The following is an 11,432-nucleotide window of genomic DNA, read 5'->3' as shown; positions in this document are numbered from 1 at the left end:
CCCACGGGGTGAGATCTTGCGTGGAGCCTCAGATCGAGGGAGATTATCAGTGGTCTTGTATGTCTTCCATTTCCTAATAATTGCTCCCACAGTTGATTTCTTAAAACCAAGCTGCTTACCTATTGCAGATTCAGTCTTCCCAGCCTGGTGCAGGTCTAAAATTTTGTTTCTGGTGTCCTTTGACAGCTCTTTGGTCTTGGCCATAGTGGAGTTTGGAGTGTGACTGTTTGAGGTTGTGGACAGGTGTCTTTTATACTGATAACAAGTTCAAACAGGTGCCATTAATACAGGTAACGAGTGGAGGACAGAGGAGCCTCTTAAAGAAGAAGTTACAGGTCTGTGAGAGCCAGAAATCTTGCTTGTTTGTAGGTGACCAAATACTTATTTTCCACCATAATTTGCAAATAAATTCATAAAAAATCCTACAATGTGATTTTCAGGATTTTTTTTCTCAATTTGTCTGTCATAGTTGACGTGTACCTATGATGAAAATTACAGGCCTCTCTCATCTTTTTAAGTGGGAGAACTTGCACAATTGGTGGCTGACTAAATACTTTTTTTCCCCACTGTACATATATATATACATATCCTTAAAAAAATATATTTCCCTTTATTACTTTCCAACCCCACCACCCCTCCCATAATTGGAGTAAACTAGTGAACAACAACGCAGTGTTTTTTGGTTACACCCATACGCCCCAGTGACGGCGTCATTCTATGGCCACTGCCACCTTAGGCTGTAGGTAGCCTAACAAACAGGCCTCCTCCCAAGACGGTTTTAATAAAACCACCTCCATCTGCATCCCACATGGCACCCTATTCCCTATATATTGCACTAAGATATATTGCACTAAGAGCTCTGGTCAAAAGTAGTGCAGTATATAGGGAAAAGGATGCCATTTGGGATGCAGCCCCAGAGAAGAGGGCTAGCGCTGCCCTGAGCCCTGGGCCCAGTAGAGGCCACTGGTGCAGGAAACTGACAAGCGGACCACACAGACCTCATCCATCCTAGCACTAAGAAGCCTACTTTGGGGTGACAAAAAGAAACCTAGGGCCATTATTGATTTCATTCTTCAGGCTGATGTTTCTAACGGTGATAGATGTTTACAACATTACTGCAGCAGTGGAGAAAGGGGAGCGGGGGATGATTTAGGGTTCAGGTAGAGAGAGGAATGTACAGTTCTATTATGTTGATTAGCTTCTATATGTAGCCTACGAGATCTTCTCTTGTCCCTTGCTTGTGTTAGGTGGCCTATGTTAAGCATAGGCTATTGTTCACATTTCCAAGTAAGACAAAATGCACATGCATTATCATTTGGAGTGTTCATAACAATCTTGGTTCAGAGTACTTACAGAGTTTATTCTGTAGATTTGTGTATCTTTTGTTTCCACATCAATGGCATCAATGTCAAGTTAAGGTCATATGCCTACCCTGTGGTCCTCTGTAGCTCAATTGGTAGAGCATGGCGCTTGTAACGCCAGGGTAGTGGGTTCGATCCCCGGGACCACCCATACAAAAAAAAATTATGCACACATGACTGTAAGTCGCTTTGGATAAAAGCATCTGCTAAATGACATATTTATTTTATTTATATTTACCCATCACATGCTAATGGAGTATGCAGCTGACTTCTACTAATCATACGATCCTACGATACAATCCAGATTTCATCAATTAATGCATAATTTCATTGATATGTGTTTTATTGATAGAAAACCTTTGTTACATTTTGAGGGAATTGTATGACTTTTTCATCCAAAATAACACCGCTATTACACCTGTGCTGTGCTGTTGGTAATAGCGTCCTATATTTCACATTCATTGTTGTTCCATGGACACCTTCTGTGGTTTGTAATACAACAATGCATTGTGCTCCCAGTGAGCACCTGATCATTCATAATAAGGCAGCCCTCAAATGATATTTCCGTCCGTGTAGCTGCTGGAAGAGAAAACGCTCTCCCATCTTATTACATTCAGGGTCTGCAGAGAGAGAGAGAGAGAGAGAGAGAGAGAGTATATGGGCTCCCTTCCTAGGCTGAGTCCCAAATGGCACCCTATTTCCTACATAGTGCACAAAAGGCTCTGGTCAAAAGTAGTGCACTATATAGGGAATAGGGTGGCAATTGGGACGCAGGCCTAACAACCATTCCTGCTGCAACCTAACCTGAATTATAAACAGGGCTATGGAACTCAGCCACCGACCGAACCAAATAGGTGAATAATAATATCCCAAGCAACAATGAAATTAATCATGGTAGGAAATGGATTTGCCCTGTAGGGGAGGGGAGGGGGGGTGAAGCTAATCCTGGGCCATATTTGATGCATGGCAAATGTCACCAGGAGCGAAACAACGAGCAGCAATAGAATTGTCCCTCATAGCATTTAATAGGGGAACAATCTGCACCTTGCAGTTATGCAAAACACTGTGTCTAAAGATGAGGTGTTCATATTCATTTTGGTTACTAATGATGATTATTATTGCCAAAGGTCATTCAAGATTCATCTTGTTGTTTTGCAAATGTCCTGTCCTATCCTAGGTCACTAGTAATGCGAAGTGTGTATGATTACAGAGTGATTCTCTCTTTCCTCCAAATCAATTTATTTTTAATAACAAAAGCAGATAATACAGTGGGGAAAAAAGTATTTAGTCAGCCACCAATTGTGCAAGTTCTCCCACTTAAAAATATGAGAGAGGCCTGTAATTTTCATCATAGGTACACATCAACTATGACAGACAAAATGAGAAGAAAAAAAATCCAGAAAATCACATTGTAGGATTTTTAATGAATTTATTTGGAAATTATGGTGGAAAATAAGTATTTGGTCAATAACAAAAGTTTCTCAATAATTTGTTATATACCCTTTGTTGGCAATGACACAGGTCAAATGTTTTCTGTAAGTCTTCACAAGGTTTTCACACACTGTTGCTGGTATTTTGGCCCATTCCTCCATGCAGATCTCCTCTAGAGCAGTGATGTTTTGGGGCTGTCGCTGGGCAACACAGACTTTCAACTCCCTCCAAAGATTTTCTATGGGGTTGAGATCTGGAGACTGGCTAGGCCACTCCAGGACCTTGAAATGCTTCTTACGAAGCCACTACTTCGTTGCCCGGGCGGTGTGTTTGGTATCATTGTCATGCTGAAAGACCCAGCCACGTTTCAACTTCAATGCCCTTGCTGATGGAAGGAGGTTTTCACTCAAAATCTCACGATACATGGCCCCATTCATTCTTTCCTTTACACGGATCAGTCGTCCTGGTCCCTTTGCAGAAAAACAGCCCCAAAGCATGATGTTTCCACCCCCATGCTTCACAGTAGGTATGTGTTCTTTGGATGTAACTCAACATTCTTTGTCCTCCAAACACGACGAGTTGAGTTTTTACCAAAAAGTTATATTTTGGTTTCATCTGACCATATGACATTCTCCCAATCCTCTTCTGGATCATCCAAATGCACTCTAGCAAACTTCAGACGGGCCTGGACATGTACTGGCTTAAGCAGGGGGACACGTCTGGCACTGCAGGATTTGAGTCCCTGGCGGCGTAGTGTGTTACTGATGGTAGGCTTTGTTACTTTGGTCCCAGCTCTCTGCAGGTCATTCACTAGGTCCCCCCCTGTGGTTCTGGGATTTTTGCTCACCGTTCTTGTGATCATTTTGACCCCACGGGGTGAGATCTTGCGTGGAGCCCCAGATCGAGGGAGATTATCAGTGGTCTTGTATGTCTTCCATTTTCTAATAATTACTCCCACAGTTGATTTCTTCAAACCAAGCTGCTTACCTATTGCAGATTCTGTCTTCCCAGCCTGGTGCATGTCTACAATTTTGTTTCTGGTGTCCTTTGACAGCTCTTTGGTCTTGGCCATTGTGGAGTTTGGAGTGTGACTGTTTGAGGTTGTGGACAGGTGTCTTTTATACTGATAACAAGTTCAAACAGGTGCCATTAATACAGGTAACGAGTGGAGGACAGAGGAGCCTCTTAAAGAAGAAGTTACAGGTCTGTGAGAGCCAGAAATCTTGCTTGTTTGTAGGTGACCAAATACTTATTTTCCACCATAATTTGCAAATAAATTCATAAAAAATCCTACAATTGAATTTCTGGGAAAAAAAATGCTCTATTTGTCTGTCATAGTTGACGTGTACCTATGATGAAAATTACAGGCCTCTCTCATCTTTTTAAGTGGGAGAACTTGCACAATTGGTGGCTGACTAAATACTTTTTTCCCCCACTGTACCCTTTTTGGTAACACTTATAAGTACAATGATGTTTTATAAATCAACTGATTATGTGTTAGGCCTATGTCTTTTTCTGTTTAATGTTGTATTCTCTTCGCCATGCACTCTTCCAATTATCCAAGCACGTTCCCAATACAACACTTACTGTATGACGCCTATTATTGATGCTCCACACTGTAAAACCCTCAGATGTAAATTACATGGTGATGAGGTCACAGAAGGAGGTAATAGCAGGTGAGACACTAGACAAAATTGCATGTATCAGTGAGTGCCTCGTTTCATCAACCATTTTGGCTCTCAGCACCGTCTGCATCCCAAATGGCATCCTATTCCCTATATAGTGCACTACTTTGGGCCCATAGGGGTCTGATCAAAAGTAGTGCACTATATAGGGGAAGAAGTCTCATCTGTGATTCATCACTCACAATGACTTGATTTAGAATGAGTACAGCTGTGGTGGGACCAACACTGATCCTCCGGGCTTGCTGGTTTCTCTGAACACCCTGATAGGGTTAGGCTGTCTTAGCATAGTGTGTTTTCATTAGTGAGACTCACATAGAGATCCCTGCAGAGAATGACTGGATGATATCACATTATCCATGAATGGAGTGTTCAATAAAATCCTGATACTTAATTTACCAGGTAGTGAATGGTAGCCTACAATACTAATTACAATGTAATAACTTAGTATTCATTAAACAAGCATACAACAAAAGCATAAAACAAAGTGCAAACATCCTTCTTTATTGCTGCCAGAGCATTCTGTAAAGTCATTTTATGATTTCACAATGTTGACTGAGTCACCAACAAATGTGAGTTGACAATAGCATGTCTGTCTGCTGTGGCTAGGGTCTTTCCAGGTGACATGTTGTTTCCAGCTACTGTCAGGTAGGGTAAATTATTGCTTCAGGCTGAACCGCTGTTGAATAAGTTGTTTGATGGAAATTCAAAAGGTTAGAGTCAGTCTGATGTCAGCAAGGTGACTCGTTTCAAGTTTCTTAGAATTCCTCCCCCACCTTTACACACACACACACACACACACACACACACACACACACACACACACACACACACACACACACATCTCTCGCTTTCTCTCTCTCTCTCTCTCCCTCCCCACCTTTACAGGTGCTCGGTCAGGCCGATCTCGTGGTCCTTCTGCCTTCATTATCTCTGAGGAGACAGACAGCTGTGCTGAGGTAAAAATATGCTAATACAAACATGTCTGCCCCTCTGACAACAGCTGATAATAGCCGTGTCACTGGGCTGTGGCACTTACATAGCAACCTGAACCTGCAGCTGAGGTAGAAAACCTTTGAACTACTTTAGGTATGGTTCTCTGCAGACAGAAATACTGTATAATCCATATTTTATGTTTTACTATGTTAATATAGATGTTTTTAAATGTGTTATTCTTAGTACGCTATCCTTGTGCCATTGTGTGCTCCAAGAATGATGGTATAAAAAAGACTTACATTTATTCACAGAATGATATAAGTTTAGCATATTCCCATAAATTCTCATGATGCATGAAGAGTATGGGGAATTAATGGATCAGTCTGACTCCGATAGCATATAGACCCTTTAACCTCCTCTATTTTTTCAACTGAAATGTTTTCAACTGAAAAATCAGAAGTGAAGAGCTACCCACCCTATGATCAGAGGAACCATCCCACCCAGACCCTGACTAACATACACACGCACACACTAGGATCAGAGAGGAACCATCCTACCCAGACTCAGGCTGGGGGATTAGTATTCTGGCGACACACAAAGTTGTCGTTGTACCACCCAAACAACCCTTACATCGCTCTTTCACCCACTGGCTTTTACAAGGGATAGAAATGATGTGGTTCTCGCAGCAAGCATTGTGGCCTCCCTCCCTCCCTGATAGGGTCCCTCTGCAGGGAAACAGTGGTGCCAGCTTGACTTTAATAATTTTGGCCAAGTGATGATCTGGGAAACAGTCCTTCTCTTCTTATCTGATGTTTCTCTGTTCCAATCCCCATTCTGTTTTGGTCCCTATCATCAAAGTCCTTTGTTAATGTTGAGTGTTTATATAAAGTACAGTTTTACTATCTGGGCTGTGGTTCGTCGTAGAATATCTTTGTTTTCTGTTTGCGAGTACTGATCAGTGCTGGGCTCTTTTTTGTTGCTTTTGTGCTGCTACAAAATCATTATAGTTGTATTGTAATCCTATATCAAGGGAGGACAGAAAAGCCTTTTACAGTAGTAATCATTCTAACCTCATTCCTATACTTCTGTATAATGTAAAGTATATTTGTCCTGAGCAGTCAAAATAATGTATTGAATGTCTCTTATTTGACACCCAAACTATTTGCTTCTAAATGGCAGTATTACTTTTCGAGTTTCAGAGTTGGGTGAAGGGAAAAAGAATGTGTTCTGTCTCTGCAAAGAACAGAGCGATGCTTTGAATTCCACTTGATCCTTCAGATGTGTGTGTAGGTTACGTGCATGTGCGTGTGTGTGTGTGTGTGTGTGTGTGTGTGTTGCAGACTTCAGATCAATGGGTCTAGTGTTGAAAGGAAGCAGCTGCTGTTTTCTCATTAGCCACTTAAGAAAAACAGTGCACATCAGGCCAGCCAACACACACACAGACACACATCCTGGCTGCCCAGATCTCTAGTCCAAAGTGAAGAGTAATTTGTGTAGCATCTTCAACAACACAAAGCAGACCGTCAGAGAATATTTCCAGTGTGATTCTGATTTGAGGAGGCAACATTACTGTCTTGGTATCCATTATCTATTGAAGTGCAAAACAAGCTGTCACCTTGTAGTTGATCCCATTTCTATCTGAATCACAGCAGATGTGCAGACAGACAGAGGATAGCTAACAAAGATGGAAACATGTTAACACTCCCAAACACTAGAAGAACAGATCCTCTCTTTTACTGAAGGTGATACGAATCTACAACTATACATACACACAGTTACCGCCAACACAATGACACCATAGTGAAACACCTCATTGTGTATCTGGCCTGTGTATCAGTAACCTAATCTAACAAAACACGTATTTGAGATTTTCTGGAGACCAGACCTGTAGAAGATTGGCTATACTCAAGGCTATTTCCAACCTGATAGCATTCTGTGTAAATCTACAGAATGATTGGCTGGTACTGCAGGTCCTTTGGCATGGTGTAACTGTAGTGTGTTTAATCGATGGTGCTGGCCACTTTGACCATTGATTACTGAGTTAAAGATTGTCTGTAGCACTCACATCTGTAGCCATGAAATGCTTTGAAAGGCTGGTCATGGCTCACATCAACACCATCATCCCAGACACCCTGGACCCACTCCAATTCGCATACCGCCCCCAACAGATCCATATTCGACGCAATCTCTATTGCACTCCACACTGCCCTCTTCCTGACGGACCACCCCCAGGTGGTGAGGGTAGGCAACAACACATCCGCCACGCTAACCCTCAACACGGGGACCCTCAAGGGTGCGTGCTTAGTCCCCTCCTGTACTCCCTGTTCACCTGACTGCATGGCCGTGCACGACTCCAACACCATCATTAAGTTTGCTGAGGACACAACAGTGGTAAGCCTGATCACCGACAACGATGAGAAAGCCTATAGGGAGGAGGTCAGAGACCTGGCAGTTTGGTGCCAGGACAACAACCTCTCCCTCAACGTCAGCCAGACAAAGGAGCTGATCTTGGACTACAGGAAACGGAGGGCCGAGCACACCCCATTCACATCGACAGGGCTGTAGTGGAGCGGATCGAGAGCTTCAAGTTCCTCAGTGTCCACATCACTAAGGATCTATCATGGTCCACACACACCAACACAGTAGTGAAAAGGGCACGACAACGCCTCTTCCCCCTCAGGAAACTGAAAACATTTGGCATGGGTACTCAGATCCTCAAAGTTCTACAGCTGCACCATTGAGAGCATCTTGACTGGCTGCTTCACCACTTGATATGGCCACTGCTTGGCATCCGACCATAAGGCGCTACAGAGGGTAGTGCGTATGGCTCAGTACATCACTGGGGTCGAGCTCCCTCTCATCTAGGACCTCTATACCAGGCGGTGTCAGAGAAGGCCCTAAACATTTTCAAAAACTCCAGCCACCCAAGTCATAGACTGTTCTCTCTGCTACCGCACGGCAAGCGGTACCGATGCACCAAGTCTGTAACCAACAGGACCCTGAACAGTTTCTACCCTCAAGCCATAAGAATGCTAAATAGTTAAGCAAATAGCTACCCGGACTATCTACATTGACCCTTTTTGCACTAACTAAAATTGTTTTGACTCATCACATATGCTGCTGCTACTGTTTATTATATATCCTGTTGCTTAGTCCCTCCCTGCTAGGGTCCCTCTGCAGGGAAACAGTGGTACCAGCTTGACTTTAATGATTTTGGCCAAGTGATGATCTGGGAAACAGTCCTTCTCTTCTTATCTGATGTTTCTCTGTTCCAATCCCCATTCTGTTTTGGTCCCTATCATCAAAGTCCTTTGTTAATGTTGAGTGTTTATATAAAGTACAGTTTTACTATCTGGGCTGTGGTTCGTCGTAGAATATCTTTGTTTTCTGTTTGCGAGTACTGATCAGTGCTGGGCTCTTTTTTGTTGCTTTTGTGCTGCTACAAAATCATTATAGTTGTATTGTAATCCTATTGTCACGTTCGTTCATAGACGGGTCAGACCAAGGCGCAGCGTGATATGCATACATGTTTATTTTAAACTTAATAAACAACGACAAAACAATAAACCAACTAAACGTGACGTCCAAAGGTAACACACAACAAACCTCACACGGAACAAGATCCCACAACCCACTAGTGCCAATAGGCTGCCTAAGTATGGTCCCCAATCAGAGATAACGAGTGACAGCTGCCTCTGATTGCGAACCACACCGGCCAATATAGATCTAGACATACTAGATCCTATAACATAGCACAAGCACAACAAGGAATATACACACCCTGACTCAACATATAAGCGTCCCCTGAGTCAGGGCGTGACAGTACCCCCCCCCAAAGGTGCGGACTCCGACCGCACAACATAAACATAACAGGGTAGGGGCCGGGTGGGCATTCCGCCTCGGAGGCGGATCCGGCTCAGGGCGTGACGACCTCTCACTCTTCGCCTCCATGTTGCGCCCCTGGTCTGGTCTAGGGTCGACGCGCACCACTGGCTTGGTGCGAGGAGCAGGAACAGGCCGGACCGGGCTGGCGACGCGCACCACTGGCTTGGTGCGAGGAGCAGGAACAGGCCGGGCCGGGCTGGCGACCCGCACCACTGGCTTGGTGCGAGGAGCAGGAACAGGCCGGGCCAGGCTGGCGACACGCACCACTGGCTTGGTGCGAGGATCAGGAACAGGCCGGGCCGGACTGGCGATGCGCACCACTGGCTTGGTGCGAGGAGCAGGAACGGGTCGGGCCGTACTGGGAACACGCACCACTGGCTTAGTGCGGGGAGCAGGAACGGGCCGGACCGGACTGGCGACACGCACCACTTGCTTGGTGCGAGGAGCGGGACTGGGTTCCTTTATTAACCCCCGCTCCTTCTGCTGCCTAACCAGCTCCTCTCGCCGTGCCTCTACACTTTCCTTCTCCCTTTTAGCCTCCCTCTGACCGAATAACTCCTGCTCCCTCTGAACCAATAGCCCCCGTAAAATGGTGGCCTCCTCTCCTAACCTGCAGATTCGCCCTTCCACGGCCTCCTGCTGCCTCGTCATCCACCCCGTGTGCCCCCCCCAACATTTTCTTGGGGTTGCCTCTCGGGTCTCCGTCGTCGGCACGGTTGGCGCCGTTTCTCCTCTCCTACCTGGGCATCAACCTTCATCGCCTCCTGATAACAGACGGCCTCCTCCTCAGTAATTCTCCCCCAACCGAGGAGGACATCTACTAAAGTTACCTCCCGTTGAATCCCCGGCGTTTGCTCCTTCTGGGCACGCTGCTTGGTCCTTGTTTGGTGGGATCTTCTGTCACGTTCGTTCATAGACGGGTCAGACCAAGGCGCAGCGTGATATGCATACATGTTTATTTTAAACGTAATAAACAACGACAAAACAATAAACCAAGGAAACGTGACGTCCAAAGGTAACACACAACAACCCTCACACGGAACAAGATCCCACAACCCACTAGTGCCAATAGGCTGCCTAAGTATGGTCCCCAATCAGAGACAACGAGCGACAGCTGCCTCTGATTGGGAACCACACCGGCCAACATAGATCTAGACATACTAGATCCTATAACATAGAACAAGCACAACAAGGAATATACACACCCTGACTCAACATATAAGTGTCCCCTGAGTCAGGGCGTGACACCTATATCAAGGGAGGACAGAAAAGCCTTTTACAGTAGTAATCATTCTAACCTCATTCCTATACTTCTGTATAATGTCAAGTATATTTGTCCTGAGCAGTCAAAATAATGTATTGAATGTCTCTTATTTGACACCCAAACTATTTGCTTCTAAATGGCAGTATTACTTTTCGAGTTTCAGAGGTGGGTTAAGGAAAAAGAGTGTGTTCTGTCTCTGCAAAGAACAGAGTGATGTTTTCATGGGTTGCTTTGAATTCCACTTGATCCTTCAGATGTGTGTGTAGGTTACGTGCATGTGCGTGTGTGTGTGTGTGTGTTGCAGACTTCAGATCAATGGGTCTGGTGTTGAAAGGAAGCAGTTATATGTACATATCTACCTCAATTGTCACGATTCTCTAAAGCAGAACCCAAAAGCAGACCAGGACAAGGTGAGTAGAACGAAGGTGAGTATTTATTTACAGATTCAAATGTAGAAGCAGAATAATCCAGGAGACGGAGCGGGCAGCGGAGGTGAGTTGGTGGGAGTGAATAGGCAGATCTAATGATGGCACAGAAGCCACCGACGACCAGGCAGGGGTGGGGTGAATGTTCCGGGAGAATGACTGTAGACAGAGTAAACGAAGGTAAGTACACGGGAAGCAAAAAGTACAAAACAACAAAACTAACTCTAGTAACTTTGAGGCTGATACGCTGACACAACATACTGTTCATGGCTAACGATCCGGCAGGGAATGGATGTCAGCTCAGAGCTTATGAAGAGGTGATGATCAGGACCAGGTGTGCAGATAGCTGATGAGATGCAGGTGCGGGTAATCGAGAGATCTCCCGCCTAGCTTCGTCGCCCGGCAACCAGACAGGGTGCGTTCAGGAACCTTCAGGAAACAGGCAACT

This window comes from Coregonus clupeaformis, chromosome 20 (genome assembly GCF_020615455.1).
Source record: "Coregonus clupeaformis isolate EN_2021a chromosome 20, ASM2061545v1, whole genome shotgun sequence".
Taxonomy (NCBI): Eukaryota; Metazoa; Chordata; class Actinopteri; order Salmoniformes; family Salmonidae; genus Coregonus; species Coregonus clupeaformis.
Note: the sequence above shows the minus strand (reverse complement) of the source record.